General features: G+C 38.1%; 1 long non-coding RNA gene across 3 annotated transcripts in view; it reads left to right on the top strand.

Moving 5' to 3' along the window:
- Nucleotides 1-22491, top strand: part of LOC122682977 — a 64811-nt gene extending 42320 nt beyond the window's left edge. The window contains exon 4 of one of the 3 annotated variants that reach the window (XR_006337587.1): nucleotides 22437-22491. This is a non-coding gene — a long non-coding RNA (uncharacterized LOC122682977). Of the gene's footprint in view, nucleotides 1-13210; nucleotides 13687-22436 lie in introns of those variants that run through there. The other 2 variants (XR_006337584.1, XR_006337588.1) reach the window with 2 other exon arrangements.
- The last annotated feature ends 3691 nt before the right edge of the window (nucleotides 22492-26182 follow it).

Below are 26182 nucleotides of genomic sequence, written 5' to 3'. Positions count from 1 at the left end.
AACTCTCTTTTCAGTTCACCAATTCTTTCTGCATTTGTGTCTAATACACTGTTTAATCAATTCATTAACATATTGATTTTAATTGCTGTATGTTTTACTTATAAAATTATTTGGATAAGGATATTTTGTAGGGGTCAAATTTCAATATTTTTTGTAGTTTCTAGCTCTCAACTGAGATTTTTAATTTTATTTTTTATATCCTTGAACTTGGCAAGGAAGTTATTTTAAAAACAGTGTCTTATTAATTTAATATCTGAAACTTCTGGGGTTCTGGGTTGGTTTTTTTTTTTTTTTTTTTGGTCTGTTGTTTCTACTAATTCTCTTTATGCTAACTAGCTCATTTCACATCATGTTATCTTTTATTGTATACCACACATTGTGTAGAAAAATTTGCTTGTGAAATGATTTTGAGACCTGGGATAATGTTACCATTCTCCAGAGAGGATTTTCCATCTGCTTTTGCCAGGCACCTAAAGATTTTAGCAATCAAGAATTACCTTTAATCAACTTCAAGAACTGAAATTCTCTAGGACACCTAGATGGGAGGGCTGGATTGCTTATGGTTCACCTTTGTTAGTAGAGTGTAGCCCTTCAGAGTCCCAGGCCAAAGTAGTCACCTGAGCACTCAACATTAACAGGTCCTTGACTTCAACTTTTGTTGCCCTAGTCCTGTGAACCTATCAAAAGTGTTCCTCAGCCATCCTTTGCAAACTTTCAAGCTCCAACAGGGGAACTGTTCCCATCTTCTTGTATACCCTTTCCTCAAATACTAAACTCATATTTCTCTATTTCTGTATTCTTCTGGATTGGGGGTTATAATTATTTACTACCTCATCAGCAATGTTTAGTTCAATTTAGTTCAGTTCAGTTCAGCTCAGTTCAGTCGCTCAGTCGTGTCCTACTCTTTGCGACCCCATGGACTGCAGCACACCAGGACTCCCTGTCCATCACCAACTCCTACAGTTTATTCAAACTCATGTCCATTGAGTCAGTGATGGCATCCAACCATCTCATCTTCTATCTTCCCGCCTTCAATCTTTCCCAGCATCAGGGTTTTTTTCCAGTGAGTCACTTCTTCGCATCAGGTGGCCAAAGTATTGGAGTTTCAGCTTCAACATCAGTCCTTCCAATGAATATTCAGGACTGATTTCCTTTAGGATGGACCGGCTGGATCTCCTTGCTGTCCAAGGGACTCTCAAGAGTCTTCTCCAACACCACAGTTAAAAAACATTGATTCTTCAGTGCTCAGCTTTCTTTATAGTCCAACTCTCACATCCATACATGACTATTGGAAAAACCATAGCTTTGATTAGATGTACCTTTGTTGGCAAAATGTTTCTGCTTTCTAATATGCTGTCTAGGTTGGTCATAACTTTTCTCCCAAGGAGTAAGCGTCTTTTAATTTCATGGCTGCAGTCACCATCTGCAGTGGTTTTGGAGACCAAAAAATAAAGTCTGTCACTGTTTCCACTGTTTCTCCATCTATTTTCCATGAAGTGATGGGACCAGATGCCATGGTCTTAGTTTTCAGAATGTTGAATTTTAAGCCAACTTTTTCACTCTCATCTTTCATCAAGAGGTACTTTAGTTCTTCTTCCCTTTCTGCCATAAGGGTGGTGTCATCTGCATATCTGAGGTTATTAATATTTCTCCCGGCAATCTTGATTCCTGCTTGTGCTTCCTCCAGCCCAGTGTTTCTCATGATGTACTCTGCATGTAAGTTAAATAAGCACAGTGACAATATACAGCCTTGACGTACTCCTTTTCCTATTTGGAACCAGTCTATTGTTCCTTGTCCTGTTCTATCTTTTGCTTCCTGACCTGCATACAGATTTCTCAAAAGGCAGGTCAGTATTCCCATCTCTTTAAGAATTTTTCACAGTTTGTGGTAATCCACACAGTCAAAGGCTTTGGCATAGTCAATAAAGCAGAAGTAGATCTTTTCTGGAACTCTCTTGCTTTAATGATGATTCAACGGATGTTGGCAATTTGATCTCTGGTTCCTCTGCCTTTTCTAAATCCAGCTTGACCATCTGGAAGTTCATGGTTCATGTACTGTTGAAGCCTGGCCTGGAAAATTTTGAGCATTACTTTACTAGTGTGTGAGATGAGTGCAATTGTGCAGTAGTTTGAGCATTCTTTGGGATTGCCTTTCTTTGAGATTGGAATGAAAACTGACCTTTTCCAGTCCTGTAGTCACTGCTGAGTTTTCCAAATTTGCTGACATATTGAGTGCAGCACTTTCACAGCATCATCTTTTAGGATTTGAAATAGCTCAGCTGGAATTCCGTCACCTCCACTAGCTTTGTTCGTAGTGATGCTTCTTAAGATCCACTTGACTTCACATTCCAGAATGTCTGGCTTGAGGTGAGTGATCATACCATCATGATTATCTGGGTCATGAAGATCTTTTTTGTATATCTTTCTCCATCAGAGGGCCGACAGACTGAAAACCACAATCCCGGAAAACTAACCAATCTGATCACATGGATCACAGCCTTGTCTAACTCAGTGAAACTATGAGCCATGCCATTTAGGGACACCCAAGACGGACGGGTTTGGTGGAGAGTCCTGACAAAATGCGGTCCACTGGAGAAGGGAATGGGAAACCACTTCAGTATTCTTGCCTTGAGAACCCCATGAGCAGTATCAGCAATGTTATGTTCAAGCAAACATTCCTCCCAACTTTTCCAGTTGTCTAAGTCTAAATCGCCTATCTTCCATTCCCAGAAGCTGCTGATTTGCTTTCTGGGCTTTGATCTCCTCAGCTGTAAAATGATAAAAACAATGATATCTCTATCTTATAGATGAAAGAATTAAATGAAATTATACAGGTAAAGTGCTTAGTAAAGTATTTACATGTAGTAAGTGCTCAATAAATGTTGCAATAATAATAATTATAAAATAATCATAGCATCATTCTGATTAATGTATTTGGGAAATGTGTTTCTTTTTAGCCCTGAGCAGTCCAAGACAGAACTATTAAGGCAAGCAGAACTTTAAAGAAATGCTTTGTACTTACCAAACCAGATATAAACCCCAAATCTCCAACATGTTCCCCAGATGTCTGGCAGCATTAGATTCAAAGTCTTATGCCAATAATTCTATATAGTTGGCCAATCAATGACTTTACCATAGGCCAGAGGAAGAATTTGTCCACATCATAAACATTTATGGGTTCAAACAGATACTTAGCTATCAAAAACACATACTCAGAAGGAAAATTGCTGAGCATAAAAATTCCATCTGTGTTAAGCTGTCTTTTTTTTGTGACCTTTTTTAAAAAATAGTTTAATAAATTTCTTCTAATTATATCAAAATCACCATTTAAAAAACTTCCCCCTACTTCAGTTAGGTGTATCCTAATGGTGTATTTCAGTTGTGTGTAACAGAAAAACCTAACACTGCTCATGACTGGATATAGTTCCATAAAATTATCCAAGACTCAGAATCCTTGCAGTTCACCACTCTGCCATCTATAGGATGTGATTCTAATCCTCAGGGTCTATATATCTGCTAGAGCTCCAACATCACATATATATTCTAAGCAGCTGGATTTTGGGGTGAGCATGGAGGCTAAAGAAACTCCTTCCTTTTAGGAAGTCTTCTTGGAGAGTGTACACAGTACTCCTGTTTGTCTTTTATTGGTTGGAGCATAGTCACATCATCACACCTAGCCACAAAAGACTGGGAAATGAAGTCCTTTGCCCATGCATAAGTGCATTTATTCCCTAAAGAGAAGGGGTGAATCAAGGTCACGAGTTAAAAGTCTGTGCTTCAAAGTTTTATGGACAAAGAAATAAAGAGGATTGTGATGAATTTCCTGAAAGACAAATTGAGTTGTTGTGAAAAGATATTTTCCAGATTACTTTATCCCTACTGCAACCAGCAGCCAGGGGGACATCTTGAGGAAAGGAATCAATGCTTGAGGACCTGGGCTGGAGAGAAAAAAAAAATTATTTGGGGGGGAACAAAAAAAGGACTAAAAATTTATAGTCAAAACTAAAGAGGTAAAGAGTGAATTTCTGGAGATTTTGCTACAATTTAGAAAACTTGTCAATTAAATGCCCAGTTTCTTTTTTTCAGGTAGAATACGTTTGCACTATACCATTGGATGCATAGGAATTTAAGTCAGAGCACTTCTAAAGTGTGGCTGTCGCTTTCATGATGAATACTTTCAGAAAAGGTCCTTAAACACTTTATTCTGCCTCTTAATTAAACACATGACAGTCTGATTTCCTACTCATGAAATATTCTCTCCAGGCTATGTCCGAAACAGCACTTTGGCTGGCTGCGTTAGTAAGGAATTATGCACAGCATCTGCCTCTGCTGAATTCCATGGGACTCCAGTGAATTTTACACAGTGATGTCAAAGGGAAATACAAGATATTTTGCAAAGTAGGTTAGCATCCACATTTCCAAATAATTACTTGGTTTGGGGACCATCTATTCATTTAAAACATTTTCTGGGAATTCCTATTTTTGATAAACTTTCCTCCTGAGTCTCCAAGAAATTGTAATACATATTCATGCTGTTAATTTTCCAGTGACTATTCTAAAATACATCAGTGGATCTAAATTCTAAGTGCTGTCATGTTTTAAGATGCAAATCTACATTGTACAATGCTCCTTGCTTGCTTTTTCCTTTAAGGCTTTCTTACCTCCGGCCTGGGCTTTAAAATATTATAGCTTATTATAACCTGTCTTTGATGCTGGAAACCAAAGTTAAGAAAAGCTACTTAATGCAACAACAACAAAAAATTCTCGGAGGAAAATTTGTACTTTTGTCTTTGTTTAGAAGCAAATGAAAGTTTAGCTTTAAAGAGGGAAGAGAGATAGGGCACACTGTTGCTTTTGCCTGCTGGCCAGATGATGCTAACACGTCATTGTTTTTTCTCACTCAGGCATAAATGCCTGAAAACTCCCTTTTCTTCTGCTTACCATTGCCTTACCCGGTAATACTCTCCTCAGACAGCAAGATACCTGAATGTCTAAACATTTATCTATACTAATACAGGCACATTTCATGTGAATGCCTGCCAGGCAGGAACTAGGCTGTCAGCTTCATCCCATCAGAAAGACTTTTCAGTCCCCAAGACTGATGGCAGGTTCCAATTGTTAAGTCATTCTTGCTTGAACTGAATTTTAAAGTCAGGCTCCTACTGTTAAAGAATGGCGCTCTAAGAGGGTATTTAGCCAGAAATGTTGCAATTCTAAATATAATACTCTTAGCTATGGATTTTGTTCTTGTGGTCATTATGTTTTAAATTTGGGTACTGAGTGAAACTCCAGGGCAGCAAATAATGTGTAAGGGCAACCAATACTGCATAATAGTTCTTGTTTTGGTACATTCGCTTTGTAGTGATTTATTAAGGGAGACTGAAAAAGCCTGATTAAAATGCATAAACAGTGCTGAACAGTAAACAACCATGTCTAAGGATGAAAAAATGGGACCCACATGCTGTGCATGGAAATTGCCCTTAACAACATGGCCTATTGTTGAACAGATAGGAAGCCAAAGGTTGCTTGTAATCAAATTTGAAGTTTCCCATCACTTATAAAAGCAACACTTCCTTGTGCAAACGTTTCAATTTGTTGTAGTTAGAAACTGCTTCCTGACTTAATCCTTATAGAAACCAGGAGTTCTTTTGACTGTCAGGTAGATTAAAAAAAAATTTAGACTGAGAGCCCACTAGACTCGAAAAGACTAAATGAAACCAAATTTATGTGTTGAGAGGGGAATAAAAGCTAAAGACTCAATAGGAGAAAATTAAATCAGCAATAGAATTCAAGAAAAAATTTTGTTATTTCTTTTAAGCAAAGGAAAAAGAATTTAATGAGTTGGCTAGATACTCAAATCTCTTTCCTCATTCAAAAATAAAACCAATTTTAAAGAAAAAAAGATTAAAAAAAAAAACTGGCTCACTGCAGCCTAAACCAAACTTATGGGAAAAGATTCGAAGAGATGAAATAATTAATAATATAAGACTTATCTGATGGGTTTAATTACATAAATACAAATACTTATATAATAGTTCCTAAATTTTATGCTTTGAAGAATAATGGCTGTTAATTGAAAAAACAAAAAATTAACTGCTAAATCTTTAACCATATTTATTCTTCCACTGTTTGGATAGAGTATAAAGAAAAATAAGTAGTGTCTTACATAGGGAACATTTTTTAATGTTTTGATAACTTTTCCAAAGAAATTTAAAGAACGAACAAGAAAGTCATAACTTTTTATTCTCCTAACCAAATATCCTTGTAAATTTCAAAAAACGATTCACAAGTCTCTTATTGTTAAGCAATTAGGTCTTTTTCACTTCCCAATACTAACAATGTAATGAATATAATTATACCATAATCTTTTTATATATTTAAAATTATTTCTTTGGCATGAATCCCCTCACATATAATTTAGAAATTCTGGAGCATGAAACTTCCAATACTGAAAAGTGGCCTTCCATAAAAGTCTTACCAATTTTCATCTTAGGAGTAGTACATAAGACTATATCAAAACCAACATTTGGTGTAATTTATTCTTAATCTTTACCAAATTAATAAGTCAAAGTGGCATTTTTAATGACATCTTAATACAGCAAATTGTTGTGTCCACTGAGTTTTAGTTATAATTATGTGTATTGATTTGTCTTATCTTATTAGAGATATAAATGTGGTCAATACAAAAACTCAAATTAAGATTACATTATTATTACTCTGAAGATACATGCTTAATTGTAAAGTAAAAGTATCGCTTCAATAAAGAACCTGAAATCACAAATTTATGGAAGGAAGATGTTCTTGGATAGTAATCTATGCATGACTCTCCCAGTCCCTGTAGCCATCACAAGAACATCCGTTTACTTGGGAGCAGAGTGGTGAGTCCACAGATGCCCAGGAGTACGCTCTCCCAGGAACAGGCCTGTGCCCCACTTAGATGTGCAGGGCAGTGTTTCAGCCTGTGACCCACAGAGTGGCCAGCTATGCTCTGTTGTGCTGTGCCCGGTCCTCTGCAAATCTTTGCAACCCCATGGACTGCAACCTGCCAAGCTCCTCTGTCCATGGAATTTTTCAGGCAAGAATAATACTGGAGCAGGTTGCCATTTCCTTCTCCAGGGGATCTTCCTGACCCAGAGATTGAACCCACATCTCTTGCATCTCCTGCACTGGCAGGTGGATACACCACCTGGGAAGCCCTCCAGGGAGAGAAATGCTGATATGGATCGAGTGAGACCTCAGAGGCCAGGACCAACAACAGAGGTGGCAATGAGAGGACTCTTTTGCCACTTCAAAAGCAGAAAGTAGGCTTTTCAGTACATTAAAGAAAGAGTGGTTACCTTTTACTAAAATCATAAGATATCATTTGTTAATAATTGCAATCATCCTGCTAAACTAGCTCTCTGCCTCTAACCTCTTGCTTCACCAAACCATCATTACTTTGCTAGATATGTTTCATCCTGAAACACAGGATGGATTATGCTCTTCTCAGAGTAAGTACTTAGGCTCTTCCTACACCTCCACATCTTTGCCATGAAACTTGTAGCACAACATCCGAGAACCTTCTCCATCCAGCCCTAACCTACCTTTTTCAGCATCAACTTCATCTCATTTCTCTGTACGTTCTGCACTCTAGACATTGGTTTACTCATCACTTCTCAAATATGTACTACGACTACTCATTCTTCCAAGTTTTTGCTCATGTCCCTTCTTTGCTTCTCTGGTCACAAAATCCTACCCAAATTCTTTCCATCAAATTTAATCATTCCTTCCTCTGGAGTCTTAAGACACACTCTATTTGGCATCTTTCCTTCTGCCTTGTACTGATGGTTATTCACACTCATTCTTATAAGCATATGAGAAATGGTAACTGTATTTTAATCATGTTTGATTTTCCCACAGCTTATATAGCACAATAAATACTTTGTAAAAGGAAATGCCTGCTCAGTATTTGTTTTGTGAATTGAATTGGATCTTTAATTACCAGTTTTAGTTGCTTTCTATAAGTGTGTGTGTGTGTGTGTGTGTGTGCGCGCGCACACTCAATCATGTCCAACTCTTTGTGATCTCATGGACTGTAGCCCGCCAGGCTCCTCTGTCCATGGGATTTTCCAGGCAAGAATCCTGGAGTGAGTGCCATTTCCTTCTCCAGGGGATCTTCCCAACCCAGGAATTGAACCCGGGTCTCCTGCATTGCAGGCAGATTCTTTACCGACTGAGCTATGAGGGAAGACCCATGGCTATATGTGTATAGCCACCATGAATCCTCTTGGTGTTAAGGGGAAAGTAATGTTTTGGGAGGAAAAAAGAGCAGAAGAGCAAATTTATAGCTTGAGTCTTATAGTCTTACAATTATAGTGGCTATTTGAGGAACCCAGGAGAAAATTTTCATGTATTAATATAAATTCTTCAAATAGCTGGTTGTTCTGATCAACAGGATAGCCCAGGGAAACCTTTGAGGTCTTTGAGACATTCTGCTTTTGTATCCTCACCCAGGATGTTTTTTTCACACTGCCCTTGGTTTCTTTCATTGTCTCTCTGGCATCCCAACCACAATGGGGTCATTGTGTGGGCACTGCTTGTGCCAACCTTTCATGCTTGGCCCTGAGGATCCATGTCTAGCCCCGGCTATTTGATAACATCCTCTCACCTTATTTCTCACCCGCACTTTTCACCCCACCTCTCTTCTCTTCTAGTTTCCTAGGCAACGGTTTGTTAGTCTAATAATAAACCAATGCTTGCCATTGTACAATGAGATCAATAGAACCCTTGGAATTCTCCTCTGCTCCCAGATAACATCTGCAGTTTAACACTAACCTTCTGGGGACAAACCCTGGCTCTCCTTAAATTGTCTGATCAAAGAGGGTTGGAATTTCCTGTAGGGGTGGGCGATGTCCTCCTTAAGGAAATTTTTTTTTTTTGGATAGAGAAACCTTGCAGTATCCTTCAAACCAAATTATGTGAGCAGCGGTCTGCTGATGAGTTAAGCAGAGTTTCTTATTTGTAGAAGTGTAACCAGTATGTTCAGACCTCACCATTCTGACTACGAAGTAATTTCCTATGTATCCAAGTCACACCTAAGTTGAGCTCCCAGTTGCCCATAAGGAACTTATTGCTCCTCTGAGGGTGCTCCTCTGAGGGTGCTATCATCGCCTATAGGCCATCAGAGAAGAAGCCCTTATGATCTTCAAGACTGGCCACTGTCAAATCTCCATTTCTCAACTTCTGCAGAAAAAAAAAAAAGAATCCCAAGAGCCCACAGTTTCACTGGAAAAATACTCCCACAGAACTACAGACACATTCAAGGCAGTACAATTGATCACAGAGAATAAGGGTCTGGACCTTTGATACACTAAAATGTAACTGTCATCAGGATGAAGTCAAGGACTTCAGCCCTTTAGCAACTACAATCTTGTCAATCACATGAACTATGAGCAGGTATGTGAAAGACCCTGTGGGGAAACTGTAGCTGCTGAGTTAAGCCAAACAAAGGCCACGTTTGGGTTTTCAGCGTGAGTTCTGATAAAAGAATGAACCGCCTACTCCCTGCCAGCACATAATTCCATGTTCTACAGTTGTGAAGACCAAGATACACGTAGTAGGCTCCTTAGGACTCTGCTTGCTAGCATCTGAAGCCAAGCAAAGTAGCTAGCTTTTTAAAAAACAGAAATAAAGAGGACTGTATTACAAGGACGTAATGATTCAAGGGAATTCAGAGGAATTCAAGGGAATTCTCAGAATTCAAGGGAAGACAAGGTTACTGGCTACTATAAAAGGGAATCTGGAGAAAATCCATTATCCTGCCCTCCCCACCTCTCCTTCATTCTCTGTTCTGTCATTTTTTTTTTCTCTTTTGTCATTCATTTCCTCTGCTCCCTTAATCTGCATGGAGGACTATAACTTTCCACCATGTTGCAGTCAGCACTGTAAAGATAATAAAAGCTTTATTTGAAAGGTAAGGTTATAGTTCTTACCATGGCTGCCAGGGACCCAGCCTCAGTGGGATGGGAAGGAAATGAATCAGTCGCTGTGAGCAGAGCAGACACTGGAGAAGGGATTGACTCAAAGCAGACACAGCACCGCATCCCTAGGTTTTGCATGTGACAAAATCAGAAGAGGGAATGAGAGAAGTATTGGATATCTTGTTGTATGCTGAGGTTAGACTTGTGATAAAAACATGCAGAATGATAAAAAAAAATTTATAATTCACAAAATGCAATGTACTTAGTAAATGTCGGCTTCCCTGCTGGCTCAGACAGTAAAGCTTCTGCCTGCAATCTGGGACACCCGGATTCCAGCCCTGGGTTGGGAAGATCTCCTGGAGAAGGAAATGACAATCCACTCCAGTATTCTTGCCTGGAAAATTCCATGGACAGAGGAGCCTGGTAGGCTACAGTCCACTGGGTCGCAAAGAGTCAGACACAAGTGATCGACTTCACTTTCACTTTAGTAAATATCAGGGCTTCCCTTGTGGGTCAGCTGGTTAAGAATTCACCTGCAATGAGGGAGACCTGGGTTTGATCCCTGGTTTGGGAAGATCCCCTGGAGAAGAGAAAGGCTACCGACTCCAATGTTCTGTCCTGGAGAATTCCATGGACTGTATAGATAGTCCACAGAGTCGCAAAGAGTCAGACCTTCACTTTCCAGTAAATATCAGAAACACTTATTCCAGAAGCCTAATTGTTCACTTATTTGTCTGCCTTAATTGCTAAGCAGGACATCTCTTAGAAATAAAACTTAGTTGAATTGGTTTAAAATAACATCACTCTGGACTTATAAAGGTTTTTTATTGTAAAATTACTAATGATTCACCATTGGCAGAGTTCAGAACTTCTGCCTCAGTAAGTTTCCTCAGTGCAATCAGATTTTGTTCAGATACTCTCTAAAGAAGTGGGAAATAATCTGACAAAAAGGTAACCTTTGGATCCATTCAGCTTTGTGAGGACCAACAGAAGTGAATGAAGCCCTACTCAGTTCTACATTCATACTTACTCTTTTCTTTGATACCTCTTTAATGCAATGCTTACACTTTCCAATCACCTCTTACAGTCATTTCCAAGGTGTTTTTGTTCATCTTTATCTTTAAAAAAAATTAGTACATTCTTCCAATTTAAGTTTATTTACTGAAAGATATTATAAGGTGAATAAATAACAAAGCCTTTAAAATGCAAACTACATTAAATGTAACTAGAAGCTATATTTTCTTCCCACACCCCTGTGGTCACCTTGTGCCCTGGCCTATTGTTACAAGACTGTCAGTCTGTCTGAGCTGAGTTGTTCTTAGTGTATCAATTTGAGTGTCCTAAAGGGCAGTTCTAAACTTTAGGTATAAGGCATTCTTGGTAACCATATCTTAAAATGAATTCTCCAATTGTGTAAGTGCCATGAAGCTTTGTCTGTAGCTCCCCAAAACACTGAATGAGGTGCAGAATCAAACAAGTAAAGTGAATTTTCTTAAAAATAAAAAAATTGAGAAAATTTTCCAGTAAGGAACAGCTACACACAGCGAAGCAGGTAGAGGCTTCAGCCTATGCTTGAAACAAACAAAACCCTAGCAGGCACAGGGAAGCCAACTGGCTAATGTTGCTCTCCAGTAATCAAATTATCTTGCTTGTTCTCTGCATTCATTCTTTTTGTCTTCTTCCCAAATCCAGAGAACTTAAGGTGATGTTGACCCTGCCACTATATTTCAGGCCAAAGGAAATCATAAGATACAGTAACAGATAAACCAGTAGTCTTATTCTTGAGTAAAGCCTCTCTCACAAAAGGAAAGTCAAAATTTAACAATAAACAGTAAGCAGTATTTGTTAAAAGAGTGGTAGGTAACAAATTCATCTCTCTGATCTATAATAAGTGCATATAAATTAATATATGCTCAGCTGCTCAGTCACGTCTGACTCTTTGTGACCTCATGGGCTGTAGCCCGCCAGGTTCCTCTGTCCATGGAATTTTCCAGGCAAGAATACTGGAGTGGGTTGCCATTTCCTACTCCAAACAGGGTTGCCAAATAAAAAATACAGGACATCCAATTAAAATTGAACTTTAAGCAAATAATATTTTTTAGTATAAATATAATATTTTATCTGTCAACTTTAACTCTCAAGGAGTTTAATTTAATGGAGGATAAATTTTCTACAAAGATCATGAATTAATTTTTCAAACTTACTTTTTGTAGTAAAATAGATGTAACATAAAATTAACATTTTAACCACTTTAAAGTGTACAGTTAAGTGGTAGTAAGTTCATTCCCAGTGTTGTGCAACCATTACTACTACCCAGTTTCAGAACTTCCTCATTGCCTCAAAGGGAAAATTCTGTACACATTAAGCATTCGCTCCCCACACTCCACTCTCCATGGTGCCTGAAAGTCACTAATCTTATTTCTGTCCCTATAGACTTGCCTGTTCTGCACATTTCATGTAAGTGGAGTCACACAAGATGTGACCTTTTGTGCTTGATGTCTTTTAGTTAGCATGATGTTTTCAAGGTCCATCCACGTTGGAGCATGTATCAAAATGTCATTCTTTTTATGGCTGAATAATATTCCATTATATGTGCCCACCACATTTTGTTTATCCATTTGTCAGTGGACAAATTGGCTGTATCTACCTATTGACTATTGTGACATATGAATTAATTTTATACTTTAAAGAGTAAGTTTTATTAAAGCTATTAAAAGCCTTAAGGGATAATGAAAATCTTTCTCAGAGCTTCCTCTGTCTCATTGTGATGTGTTTAAATAACTGTATCAAGTAGATGGACAGGCAATGTTCATTCAACACAGAATCATGTAATAAGTGACATAAAATAAAATGTGGCAGATGTAAATAAGTATAAAATAAAGATCTTGTCATCAAGAAACTTATACCAAATTCTGGGAAATGAAAGTCAAAAGTTCAGCATTTAATCAAAGCAAGGCTGCGTTGCCTCTCAGTCAGAAATAGCCACGTTTAGAGAACCGATTCAGGGCTTCTCTTAAAACAATAAGTAGAGTGCATCACATCTGCCTGATTAAACAGCTTCAAAAAAAAAACTCTATGATTCCCAGAAAAAAAAAACTGAAATCTTTATCCAACGACAAATCATATTTTCCAACACTGAAAGCTACAAAAGTTCAGAAATATTGGAGTCCCTCCTCTAGCACTTCCTCACGACACATGTAACATAGCTGACTCCTGCCTTCCCATGTTTAGGCAGTGTTCTTTTGTTTTAGGTCCTCTGAGGTTTTGAGACTGCATCAGTAAATTCTTGTTCCAACAGCTGGAGGAAGCTGGCTTATAAAACCTTGTGCTGGCATCATTTCAGAGCATCAGGAAACATGAGAAATGGAAGCAGAAATGAAGGCACCTTCAGACTTCTCTCTCCTTCGACAGGACCCCAGACAGCCAAAGCCTGACCCAAAGCCAGAGGAGAAATAGAGAGGTGACCTGGGTAAGATGGGGAGGTAAAGAGCAGTCAGAGACTCAAGATTCCTAGGTGTCTTCTTTGGTTCAACAGGTTCATTCCCTCTTCCAGAACTTACCAGACCTTTCTTCCTTTGCCCTCACTCAAATTACCTGCCTTGCCTTTACTTCTACTGCCCATGGACTAAAGTTATATGTATTTTTCCTTACGACTCAGTGCAGATTCTACATTCTCCAAAGAAGCTTTTCAGATCATCTTCCTTCCTGTGATAAAATAAAGGGGATGGCTTCCTTCTTTGGACTTTATCTCACCCTACGTATTCCAATTGTTGAATATTCTAGTTACTCATGGTTTTGTGTCTGACTCTTTGCAACCCTGCGGACCGTAGCCCACCAGGCTCTTCTGTCCATGGGATTCTCCAGGAAAGAATACTGGAGTGGATTGCCATGCCCTCCTCCAGGGGATCTTCCTGACTCAGGAATCAAACCCGCATCTCCTATGTCTCCTGCATTGGCAGGTGGGTTCTTTACTATTAGCACCACCTGGGAAGCCCAGGTATTATAATTGCTGAATATTCTAGTTATTCGTGGTTTTATGTTGGCACTTGCTCTCCATACACTGTCACCATTCAGCAGATATAATACAACTCCAAAAAGTTGTCTCTCCATGATAACAACTACATTCCACTTGTTTCTAAGTGCCTGCATCCTTTTGTTTACTCTGCCACATGCTCATAACAAGTGGACCAGTGTCATACATAGGTTTAATACTTTTGTAAAAAGTACAGTATTGAATGGGTGAGTGGTTAATTATTTTTAGGCCCCAATTTCATGAGCAACGTCTTTTAAAATTAAAAATACTTGAATAGCAGAATAGCGATATTTACCTGCCCACTGCAAGCTACAAGTATTTGATTGAACCCGTGTATTATCTGGGTAGATAGAGCATCTTTTTTTTTTTTTCTTAAAAGAATTTGTCTTTTAGGGTATAAAAGAGAGAATTTAGCTCACTCTTCGCTGGATATGTCCCAAAGAATACCCTTCATTTCCTTTTTCTCATTAACCACTATTTTTCTACATTTAATTTCTCAATTTAATTCTCTACATCAAATCATACAAACTTTTCCATGTTACTATTTTGATAATTTTATAATTATTCCACATATTCCAACTGGTTATGCAATAGAATAAGTTCCATCTTAACGTGAAAAGTCAAAAAAAGGCAAGCTCTTATGGAGAAGTTAACCAAAACATTAATATCCTTAACCAACGGCACCTGGGTATGTTGCTAGTGTTGCTATGAATTATGGGCTGACTTTTTATGTTGCTCCAATTGCAGTATAGCTGTTAACACTTCACTTTATTAACTCATTTATTCCTCCCATAAATATTTATTTTGAGTATGATGTCTGAGATACTGAGATAAGTACAGTACTGTGTACTGGCTCATTTTTCACCTAACTCTGACAGTGGTTATTTACTTTTGCAACCACAAGTTTTCCACCATCCCTGAGGAATTTTCCCGGTGGCTCAGATGGTAAAGCATCTGCCTACAATGCGGAAGAGCCAGGTTCGATCCCTCAGTCGGGAAGATCCCCTGGAGAAGGAAATGGCAACACACTCCAGTACTCTTGCCTGGAAAATTCCATGGACGGAGGAGCCTGGTAGGTTATAGTCCATCGGGTCGCAAAGAGTCGGACATGACTGAGTGACTCACTTCACTTAACTTCTGAGGAACTGGTGTCCTTTGGGGAGTTGTTCTTGAATCTCCTCCTTCAATTACTGGGGATGGCTAACATCTGTCCTAGGTAGTCACTTGCATCTCCAGAAACAATCGTAGATCCTGCCCATAATTCATGGCACTCTTTCGACTATACCTGAAGGTGACCTCAAATTGTTTCTCAATGCAATACCTCAGGAAACTCTATTATTTGGACGATATGCAACAGGAAATCTACTTCCTTTTCACCTCTCTCCTGAATGATTTTGTCTCCTCCTATAACTTCAATGTTCACACCTATGAAGCTGGTTCCCAAACTTTATCTGACATTTTTCCTGAGTTTGAGTTTTGTATTTCCAATAACCTAAAGTCCTTGTTCACTTAGTATTTTAAGCTCAGCTTGTTCAAAATCAAATGTATTATATTCTCCAAAAACCTGCTCCTGCGAATTACTTGGGAATCATCCAGCCTAGAGATTTTAGGCTTATCTCTTTTTCTTATCTCTCACTGCTCATTTCCATAAGAGTTTGATCATTAAGTTACATTAATTCTACTTCTTAAACGTCTCTTAAATATGTGACTTCTTATCCTTTACCACCTTCCTAGGTCAGACCATCAGGGACCACCTACTGGATTCTTGCAATAACATCTAGCCAGGAATGAATTACTCACTTCTCCAAATCATTCTCCTCCTTGCCATCAATTATCTTCCTGAAGCATTGATCTGACCATATGAGTGGTTTCCCTCGTCTCCATCAATGGATCCTTAAAATCTTTCAGTGTCACCAGTAGAAATATAAATTCCTTCTTAGCACAGTATTCAGAGCCTCTCATATTCGAGCCCCAAATTACTTTTCCAAGGACATTTCTCATCACTTCCCCAACATGCAGCTTTCTATTTCAGCCGTTGAGTATAAGATACTCCCTAAATACACCGTAAACTTTCATATTTATATATTTTCCCTCATGCTGTGCAATCTGCTTGAAATGCCTTTTCCCCCAGGAGCTGCCTTGGGAAATCTGTTTCAAAGCTTAGTTCTCCCTTCTGTCCTCCTTACCTCTCCCCTCCCCAACACAGCCTCCACCATTGGTGCATATTGCTGTGTTGTGTGATGGTTAGTTGAATCTGTCCCACCAGGCTGTCGAAACCTAGAGTAGTTTTATTCATTTTTGTATCTATAAGATGAATAACTGAGTTCCTAACACATAGCAAGGGATTAGTGAGTATTTTTGGCATATGCCAAAGCAAAGCATACCCCATCTTCTACATCAGTTTCCTCTTTAAAGAGTTGGTTGAGTACCTAGAAGAGTCAAATTCAAAGAGTCAAAGGGTATATTGGTGCATGCTAGAGGCTGGAGGGAGGGGAGGAAGGAGGGGGAAATTGGGAGTTAGTGTTTAATGGGGACAGAATTGCAGTTTAGTAAGGTGAAAGATTCGGAAGATGGATGATGGTGAAAGTTGTGCAACAATATGAATGTACTTAGTACCACTGAACTGGATAGTTAAAAATGGTTAAAAGAGTATGTTTTATATTATGTGACTTTTACCATAATAATAAAACATTTAAAAAAAAGAGTAGCTGGTTGGTAAAAGAAGATGATTCATTTTGGCTTATATTTGAGTCTTATCACATGAACTTGAATTGGAAATTGTTGAGTTGCCAGTATTTTTTCCAAGTCTTCAGTGAAATTTTCTTGGAAAGTTATGCAGTGAGATGATTCATCCAGACTTTGTGAAACAAAATTGTCCCTTCATTTTCTTGTTTTAGAAACAAACAAATTAAAAAAAAGCCATCGTGGCTTGATTGACATCAGTGGAAAGACCCTTTTGTTTCCTATAATCCAGTGTTTTCATTAAGTAATTTGCAATGTAGTGGGGAGGAAAAGAGTATTTGTAGAGGATTCCAGAGGCATTCTGCCTAAGAAAATCTGATTAATTTGAATAGTGGAGTTGGAGCCTCCAATCATACCTCATAAAAGCCCCCCTTTGCACTAACAGGCTGCTTCTACTTCTGGATAGAAATCCCATTTTGTGCAGCCTGCAAGCCCCTGGAAGTCATGACATTTTCAGACTGAAATACATTTCAAAGAGGGAAACCTGATTATGGCAGTGGTTGGGCAAAATAATATGATGAAATCAAATGCTGGCCTCTGTAATGACATAACTCTTTACTATAAAATTAAAAATATTAGAAGGCATATCAGAGAGTTAATGCAACTAGACCTTAAAATTAAAGCTAAAGTAGTACTGTGGATGACAGGTCTCCCCTAAACTGATCTAATAGTATTTTCCTGGATTAAACTGTGCTTAATAAGGCAAACGGATTAATGTATGACGATGTAGTTTATGAACAAATGAGGGCCTCCTGTCCCGAAACTGCTGTCAGCAGGTCACAGTGGAATTCTTTCATGAACTGTGGGAGCTGATTTTAATTATGCAGTCTCAAATGTATGTGAGAGCCTTAAGAAAGGAACCAAGACAGGGAAATGTACCAACAAAATCCCACAAAGCTAGGATACCAGTAAGTGAATCTTTCCTTCAAAGAAAAAAATGCCAGATTACAAATGAGTGCTCTCTTTAGTCAGTGGGCTAAATTAGTGTGCAGACCTGGATAAAGGGAACAAAGAACACCTCCTGACACCAGGCTGTGCGTCTGGTGAGCATCCCCCAGTGCAAATGTTAGTACTGCGTGACTATTTATTGTGTTTCTATAAAGTCCTAATGAGCTCCTTGGGTGAGAGTGAAACCCTTTGCTTTTTCACACTGTGCTCAAGACCCCTAAACGTCATGGGGTCAAATCTAAAGAAAGGGTAATGGACCATGAGGTCCAGCTTAATAGACCTGATATTAACACAGCAGCAAGAATGTCACCAAATGCAAAGTTTAGGGCAAGCAATGAATGAAGTATTTGTTACACTTAAAGAATATACAAAGGTTATAACAGAGTAGCGGCACTACATCAATGTCATCATTGCAGGACTTTGAAAATCTGCCATGTATGAAATAACCCTGTAACACATCTTTAAGTTGGTTACAATACATGAATTTGCTTCCCAACCACAAAAAATATTAGAATAGAAAATTATGCAATTGCGGTGGCTACCTATAATTAACTTTAGATGCTGACAATCTCTTACCCGTAGAAATAAACAGGATACTCTCAGTATCTAATATTCATTGAATGGAAATACAATGTATTTACTTTTTGTGTTGCTTATACAGTTCATACACTTAAATATATACTTTCTCTAAATGAAACAGAAAAATTTTTCTCCTCTAGTGGCCTGGTTTTTTAAAGATAGGACTGGTGTCCCTTGGTTTGAAATAAATAAAAAACATAGTCACACTGAGTATGATGTCATGAAGAGAACCACTTGTGTAAATATAGGATACTTTAAGCACACTCGTTGGTCCATGTAGTTGCTGGCTCATCACAATAATCCTGGTCTGTTATTACAATGAACTTCAGTTCAAATGATGCAATGTAAGCCACAGACCTGAGGTCTAAGAGCACCACACTCCATGGTTTTGTTCATAAGTTAACATTTAAAAGCATCATCACTCTCTCACATGGGTAAAAGTGGGAGATCTCAGGGTATGAGCCAGTAAAAACATTTATGTGTTTATGCACCTTCAGATGTTTTTATTTTCTGCTGGGTAAAATAGTTTTCTTTGAGTCTGACTCACATAGGCTATAAATTATTTGAAGACAAGGACTCCATCTTTGTGCCTCCCAGGTGGCGCTAGTGGTACAGAACCTACGTGCCAAGGCAGGAGACTCAAGAGATGCGAGTTCGATCCCTGGGTCGGGAAGATCCCTTGGACTAGGAAATGGCAACCTACTCCAGTGATCTTGCCTGGAAAATTTCATGGACAGAGGAGCTTGGCAGGCTACAGTCCATTGGGTCACAAACAGTCGGACATGACTGAGTGCACACACACACACAAACAGACTCTACTTCTGTTGCTTTATATTTCCATTCCCAACACCAAAGATAAAGCCATGCTATTCTTGACAGATACAAACAACTTGTTACTTACCAACTCCTCTTTTTTCCATGACTTGATTACTACAAAAGTAGAAAATTGTGTTTATTCAGGAAGTTCAGGAAGGATATTGTCAAACTATTAATAACTAGACCAGAAGACACATATGCTATCATGTACTTTCAACATCTTATATATTTTTTTACTTTTTGCTTCATATTACTTATTTATTTATTTTGATTTTGGCTGTGATGGCATCTTGTTTGCAGCATGTGGACTTATATCTAGCATGGCACAAGGCCTTGAGGCATGTGGGGTCTTAGTTCCCCGACCAAGGATCAAACGCACATCTGCTGCATCGAAAGATGGGTTCTTAACCACTGGACCACAAAAGAAGTCACTTTCAGCAGATAGTAACTCTGATCCCCCATTTTACTTTACATTATTCATCTGATTTTAAGCCCTCTTCCCCATACACTAATTTTCAGAGGTTACTTGAATGTCACTTTCATATTTGTAAAACCAGACCAGGTTCAAATAAATGAAAAACCTCTTAGGTTTCAGATAACTAGTTTCAGTGTTCAAGGCCATAAAGAAAGGACATTTATGTAATCATTTTACTTTGACTTGTTGCTATTTTTAAAGGCAATGCAGAGAAATTCAGAAGTAGAAGCCAACTAATTTTTATTAATAAAGAGAAAGCTGCAAGCATGTATCTGTTTATGGCTTTGACTCTAAAGAAGAGATGGTACAAGCCAGCCGAATGTATGTGATGCAGGAACATCAAAACTCTGACCTACCTAAAAATATCACTTCCACAAACCTGCCAAAATACCTAGAATTTCCATCATCGGAGTCAATGCTGTGCATAAAACATTCACAGAAGGCCCATTAAAATGCAGACACAGTCTATTTACCCAATAATATCCATTCTCTCTCCAGTATATATTAGTAAAAAAAAAGAAAAAACAGGACACAGTCCAGAGCAGATTGTCCAAACTGAAAGAGTGCAGACTGGAGTAAAGTAGGACGTGAAAGAAATTGTGGAGATTCAGGTGATCCTAAGGCACTGGTCAGAGAGAGAAGTAAGGCACCTCTGAGTGGGGGTTGGGGGGTGATGCGCAAGACTGCCTTTTATGAAACTGGGCATAAAGCCTACTTATGTCTATTAGTGAAGTGTTTATAAATGTTTCCCTAAATTAGTGGCTCTTAAAGAAATTTGCATTTATACTCTCTGGCTTAAAACATATAAAGTGTAATTTTTACACTAAAAGTAAGTGTAATTTGTTTCTTCTGATCTAATTTTAGAAGTGAGACCAACACAGATGTTGGAAAAGAAACATTTCCACTTCCAGCTAAGATGAAGTAACAGGGGCCAGATTTCCCTCCCATCATAAATATATATGATTGAAACAGTGATTTTCTAGACACTGAACATTAGGAGATTAAGGACAGTAATGGTCAAAATGATGATCTTTTTCAAAAATAGACTTTATTCTTAGATTAGTCTTAGGTTCACAGCAAAATTGAGTGGAAAGCACAGAGTTCCTGTATATCCTCATCTTCCTCCATTCACATAGCCTCCCACTATCAACATCCCACCCCAGAGTGGTATGGTTGTCAAAACTGATGAACCTACACCAGCTAACACCCAAAGTCCATTGCGTACATTTTCACTCCTGGTGTTGTATGTTCTGTAGGTTTTAACCCATGTGTAATGACATGTATCCATCAGAGTCGTATCATTAAAAAGTTTCACTACCTTAAATTCATCTATGCTCTGCCTATTCCTCTTTCCCTTCCTGTTAACCCCTGAAAACCAATGATTTTTCACCATATCCACATTTTTTCCACAACATCATATATTTCAATTCAGTTGAAATCATATACTACATTGCTTTTTCAGGCTGGCTTCTTTCACTCAATCATATGCATTTAAGATTCCTCCATTATCTTTTCATAACTTGATAGCTCATACCTGCTTAGCACTGAATTATAATCTATTGCTGAGCTGTACCACAGTTCATTTATCTATTCACCTACTAAAGGATGTTTTGGCTAATTCCAAGTGTTGGCAATTATGAATCAAGCAGCTATAAATATCCATGTGCAGGTCTTTGTGTGAACATAACTTTTCAGTTCATTTGGATAAATATCAAAGAACACAATTGCTGGATCACATGGTGAGAATATGTTTAGTGTTGTTAGAAACTGCCAAACTGTCTTGCAAAGTGGCTGTAACATTTTGTATTTCTATCACCAATGAATGAGAATACCTGTTGCTCTACATCCTCACCAGCGTTTGGTATTTCAATGATTCGTATTTTCACCATTCTAATAGGTGTGTAGTGGTACCACATTATTATTTTAGTTATGCATCCCTCTAATGACATATGGTGTTGAGCATCTTTCCATGTGCTTATCTGTTATATATATATATATATATATATATATATATATATCTTTGGTGAAGCATCTGTTCAGGTCTTTTGCCCAGTTTTCAATCGGGTTATTTGTTTTCTTACTCTTGAGTCTCAAGGGCTCTTTGTATATTTTGGATAGCGATCCTTTCTTTACTTAGTACGTCTTTTGCCAGTATTTTCTCCTAATCTGTGGCTTGACTTCTCATTCTTTTGACATTGCTTTTTGCAAAGCAGATGTTTTTAATTTTAATGAAATCTAGCTTGTTGATTATTTCTTCACAGATCGAGCCTCTGACATTGTATCTAAAAAGTTATCACCTTGCTCAAGTACATCTAGATTTTTTCCTATGCTGTCTCCCAGGAGTTTTACAGTTTTGCACTTTATATTTAATTCCACTTTCCATTTCAGGTTAATTTTTTTGAAGAATGTAAGGTCTGTGTCTAGATCCATTTTTTTGTGTGTGGATGTCCAGTTGTTTTAGAACCATTTCTTGAAAAGCTGTCTTCTCTCCATTGTACTGTCGTTAGTCTGTCATCAAATATGAGTTGGCTAAATGGCTGTGGGTCTATTTCTCGGCTGTCTGTTCTGTTACATTGATCTGTCTTTTGTCAGTACTACACTGTCTTGATTACTATAGTTTTATGGTAAGTCTTGAAATCAGGTAGCATTAGTCCTCCATTTTTTTTTTTTCTCCTCAACAATGTGTTGTCTATTCTGGATCTTTTGTTTCACCGTGTAAACTTTAGAATCAGTTTATCAATATCCACAAAATGACTTGTTGGGATTTTGATTGAGATTACATTGAATCTATGATCACATTGGGAAAAACTTTGACACTTTGACGATATTGAATCTTCCTATCTCTGAACATGGCTGAGATGATTACATTTTTAATGTTTTGCAGGGCTTCCCTGGTGTCTCAGATGGTAAAGCGTCTGCCTGCAGTGCAGGAGACCCGGATTCGATCCCTGGGTCAGGAAGATCCCCTGGAGAAAGAAATGGCAACCCACTCCAGTACTCTTGCCTGGAAAATTCCATGGACAGAGGAGCCTGGTAGGCTACAGTCCATGGGGTTGCAAAGAGTCGGACACAACTGAGCAACTTCACTTCAAAGATAAATAAGAGATACTTTAATTTGTAAATTTACTGATATCACTATCGGAAAATAATAATATAATCAATGTTTTTAAAAAGAACACATTTTGATGCTCATGGTTCTCTAATTCCTTTTCCAGATTTAATTTTCTTCAGCAGACTCATCCTTACCTTGACATATGTTAGAAATTAATTTTTTATTGCCTGTCTCCCCAACTAGATTGCAAGCTCTGTAAATAAGTAGTCCTTTCTCCTTTCTTCTCTGGGTCACTTCTGGGCAGTGTGTGATGTGTGTATTGAGGTGAGAAAGAGAGCATTGGCTGGTAAGAAGGACATACAGGGATTGCAGGAAAATTAACCAATTTATTGTTGCCTGGGGATATGTCTGACAAATACCACAAAGTATAAGTGTTTTCCAGATTTGTATGTACATATTAAAATTAAATATTAAAACTAGGGAAATCTGATAGAATTTTAATTTGGGAGCAGAGAAATAAAAAGTATTTGCTGACAGTTTTCTTCAGTTTTCTGTAATTAGAAAATGAGGGAAACCTCTGATGTTCTTTTTCAACTTCTCTGGTCCACTTCAGCTTATTTCCTTGAATGAGAATATAGCACATTACAAAATCAGGCCCTTACCCTTTCAAATAAATTTATACAAAAATATCATTTGCTAAATAATAAAATGTAAAATTTTAGAGATAAATTTATTGTTCTAGCTCAATAAGACTGAAATGGAAAAACAATTGGCTAGATAACTACAATCTAAACCCAAACCAAAAAGAAAATGGTTTTGTTGGTGAAGAATTCTCATAAATATAAGGCTACTGTGTGTCCTGGTCTTTTTTTTTTTCCTTGTTCTTTTTCTTTTCCATTCCTTTAATCTCTTTATCTCAAACAATTCTTTGTAGATTATACCAGTAAAAATGTACATACAGAAAGTCATTGTAAAAATAAAGTTATTATACCATGACTAAAGTAAAAAAATATATACTTTCCTTAGAAGAGCAGAAAAGGAGAAGAAATGCAGGACTCATCCCATTAAAAGCGTGATTAATTACACTTCACTTACACCATCGACCTCAGTAGGTCAGCAGTTTAGCTGAAACAGCTCCTGACAGTGATCAGCCTCATCAAAGTTTGGCTCCTTTTCTCTATTGAAATGTTCCTCCACTAAATTGTTTGTGTGCACCTGTGCTTCAAAGCATTTCTTTTCTCTCTTCTTTTTAAACTCTAAAATGTATGCTTTCCCTATAGAAGTTATATACAGTCTTTTCGGCAGTTGGAAATGGACTCCTTGAGTGGCAGTAATGATGATCAGTTAACTGATATAAACACTCAGTAGTTATCCAAAATGTCTGCATCAAACGTTAAGTGAAAAATGTGAGAGTTCGTGTTGTGTTCTAAAGGCTTAGACTCTTCTGTAAACAGACATCAAGAATTAATAGTGTTTTGTGGCTTCCTGGGGAAAATCTGTCAGCTTGAATTTAAACATAGGCAGCTACAGTTAGAAACATGAAGTAGACCTAGTTTTAGAAGGAAAACACATTGTTCAAGTTACACACCATTACCTATGGAGGAAAGAGGGAAGGAGGACAACAAACCTTGGGATTTAGGACACAAATTATATAAAGTTCACAAAGCAATTTCACTTCAAGTTTGAATAGTTCTCAAGGTACAACACTGCATACAGCTAGTAATCATAGTTCTAGATCTGTCTTAGAAACAACCTCCCCTTATGTGTGGAGTATGTTATACTTAATGAGCCTTTATTAAAGTACTATGTGTCAGGAAATGTGATATCCACTGAAGAGGCAAAATTTGGTTCACATTCTACTGGGGAAGTGCTACCTTTAAAAAATATATATTTAATGCCCCAAAGAATTGAAAGCAGGGTCTCAAAGAGATGGCTGTACACCCATGCCCATAGCTGCAATATTCACAAGAGCTAAAATGTGGAAGCAACTCGGACGTCTGTGGGCAGATGAATGGATGAGCAAAATGTGGGATATCCATACGATGTTTATATTCAGTCTCAAAAAGGAAGGAGATTCTAGCACATCCTACAGCATGGATGAAGCTTGAATACATTATGCTAATTAAAATACATCAGTCACACCAAGAAAACTAATACTGTGTGAGTCTACTTGTATGAGGTATCTAAAACATTCAAAATCCTAGAGGCAGAAAGTAGGATGATGGCCGCCATGGTCTGGGAAAAGAGGAAATGGGAGTTACTGTTGAATAGGCACAGAGTTTTGGTTTTGCAAAATGGAAAAAGTTCTGGATATGGGTGGTAACAGTGGCTGACTTTATTTTTTGGGCTCCAAAATTACTGCAGATGGTGACTGCAGCCATGAAATTAAAAGACGCTTACTCCTTGGAAGGAAAGTTATGACCAACCTAGATAGCATATTAAAAAGCAGAGACATTACTTTGCCAACAAAGGTTCATCTAGTCAAGGCTATGTTTTTTCCAGTAGTTATGTATGGGTGTGAGAGTTGGACTATAAAGAAAGCTGAGTGCCAAAAAATTGATCCTTTCAAACTGTGGTGTTGGAAAAGACTCTTGAGAGTCCCTTGGACTGCAAGGAGATCCAATCAGTCCATCCTAAAGGAGATCAGTCCTGGGTGTTCATTGGAAGGACTGATGCTGAAGCTGAAACTCCAGTATTTTGGCCACTTGATGCAAATAGCTGACTCATTGGAAAAGACCCTGATGTTGGGAAAGATTGAAGGCAGGAGGAGAAGGGACGACAGAGGATGAGATGGTTGGATGGCATCACCAACTCAATGGACATGAGTTTGGGTAAACTCTGGGAGTTGGTGATGGACAGGGAGGCCTGGTGTGCTGCGGTTCACGGGGTCTCAAAGAGTCGGACACGACTGAGTGACTGAACTGAACAGAACTGATGGATGGTAATGATGGTTGCACAACAAAGTGAACATACTTAATGCCACGGAACTGTAGACTTAAAAATAATTAAATGGTAAATTTATACTGCATGTATTTTATCACCATAAACAATTGAGAAAAGTATATTTAAAATTATAAGTATATAATAGAAACATAAACAATGTACTCTAGTCACAGAAGAGGAAGTGATCACCTCTGTGTGTGGTGGAGAGACGCCCAGAGAAGGCTTGCAGAGGAGGAAATAGTTGAGTGAAGCTTCAGAAGACACAGAACACATTAGCACTTGCTCAACCACCTGCACTCAACACCAGATTTACTGACACTCCCTCCCATTCCTTTTGTAAACATACTTCCTAATGATCATAGCTACAGGTTGCTGGGGGCAGTAACCACCCTCTAGAATGTGCCAGCCTTCCCCTCTCACTTGCTGACTTAAGTGCTTATCAAGAGTCAGGGGCGTTTACTCCCCAGTGTTTATGCCAATTATACTTATTACTGTAATTACTGAATTGAATTAAATATTAGGTAAACATTCTATTTTTGCATGATAAGGAAGAGAATGATTTGTCTATAAAAATGATTGCTTTGGAAAGGCTTCATAAATTAGTCACTATAAAAAATGAAATTGGTGTTGCATTA

The sequence above is a fragment of the Cervus elaphus genome, chromosome 3 (genome assembly GCF_910594005.1).
Source record: "Cervus elaphus chromosome 3, mCerEla1.1, whole genome shotgun sequence".
Taxonomy (NCBI): Eukaryota; Metazoa; Chordata; class Mammalia; order Artiodactyla; family Cervidae; genus Cervus; species Cervus elaphus.
The sequence above is the reverse complement of the archived record's forward strand: the minus strand, read 5'-3'. Positions and strand labels throughout refer to the sequence as shown.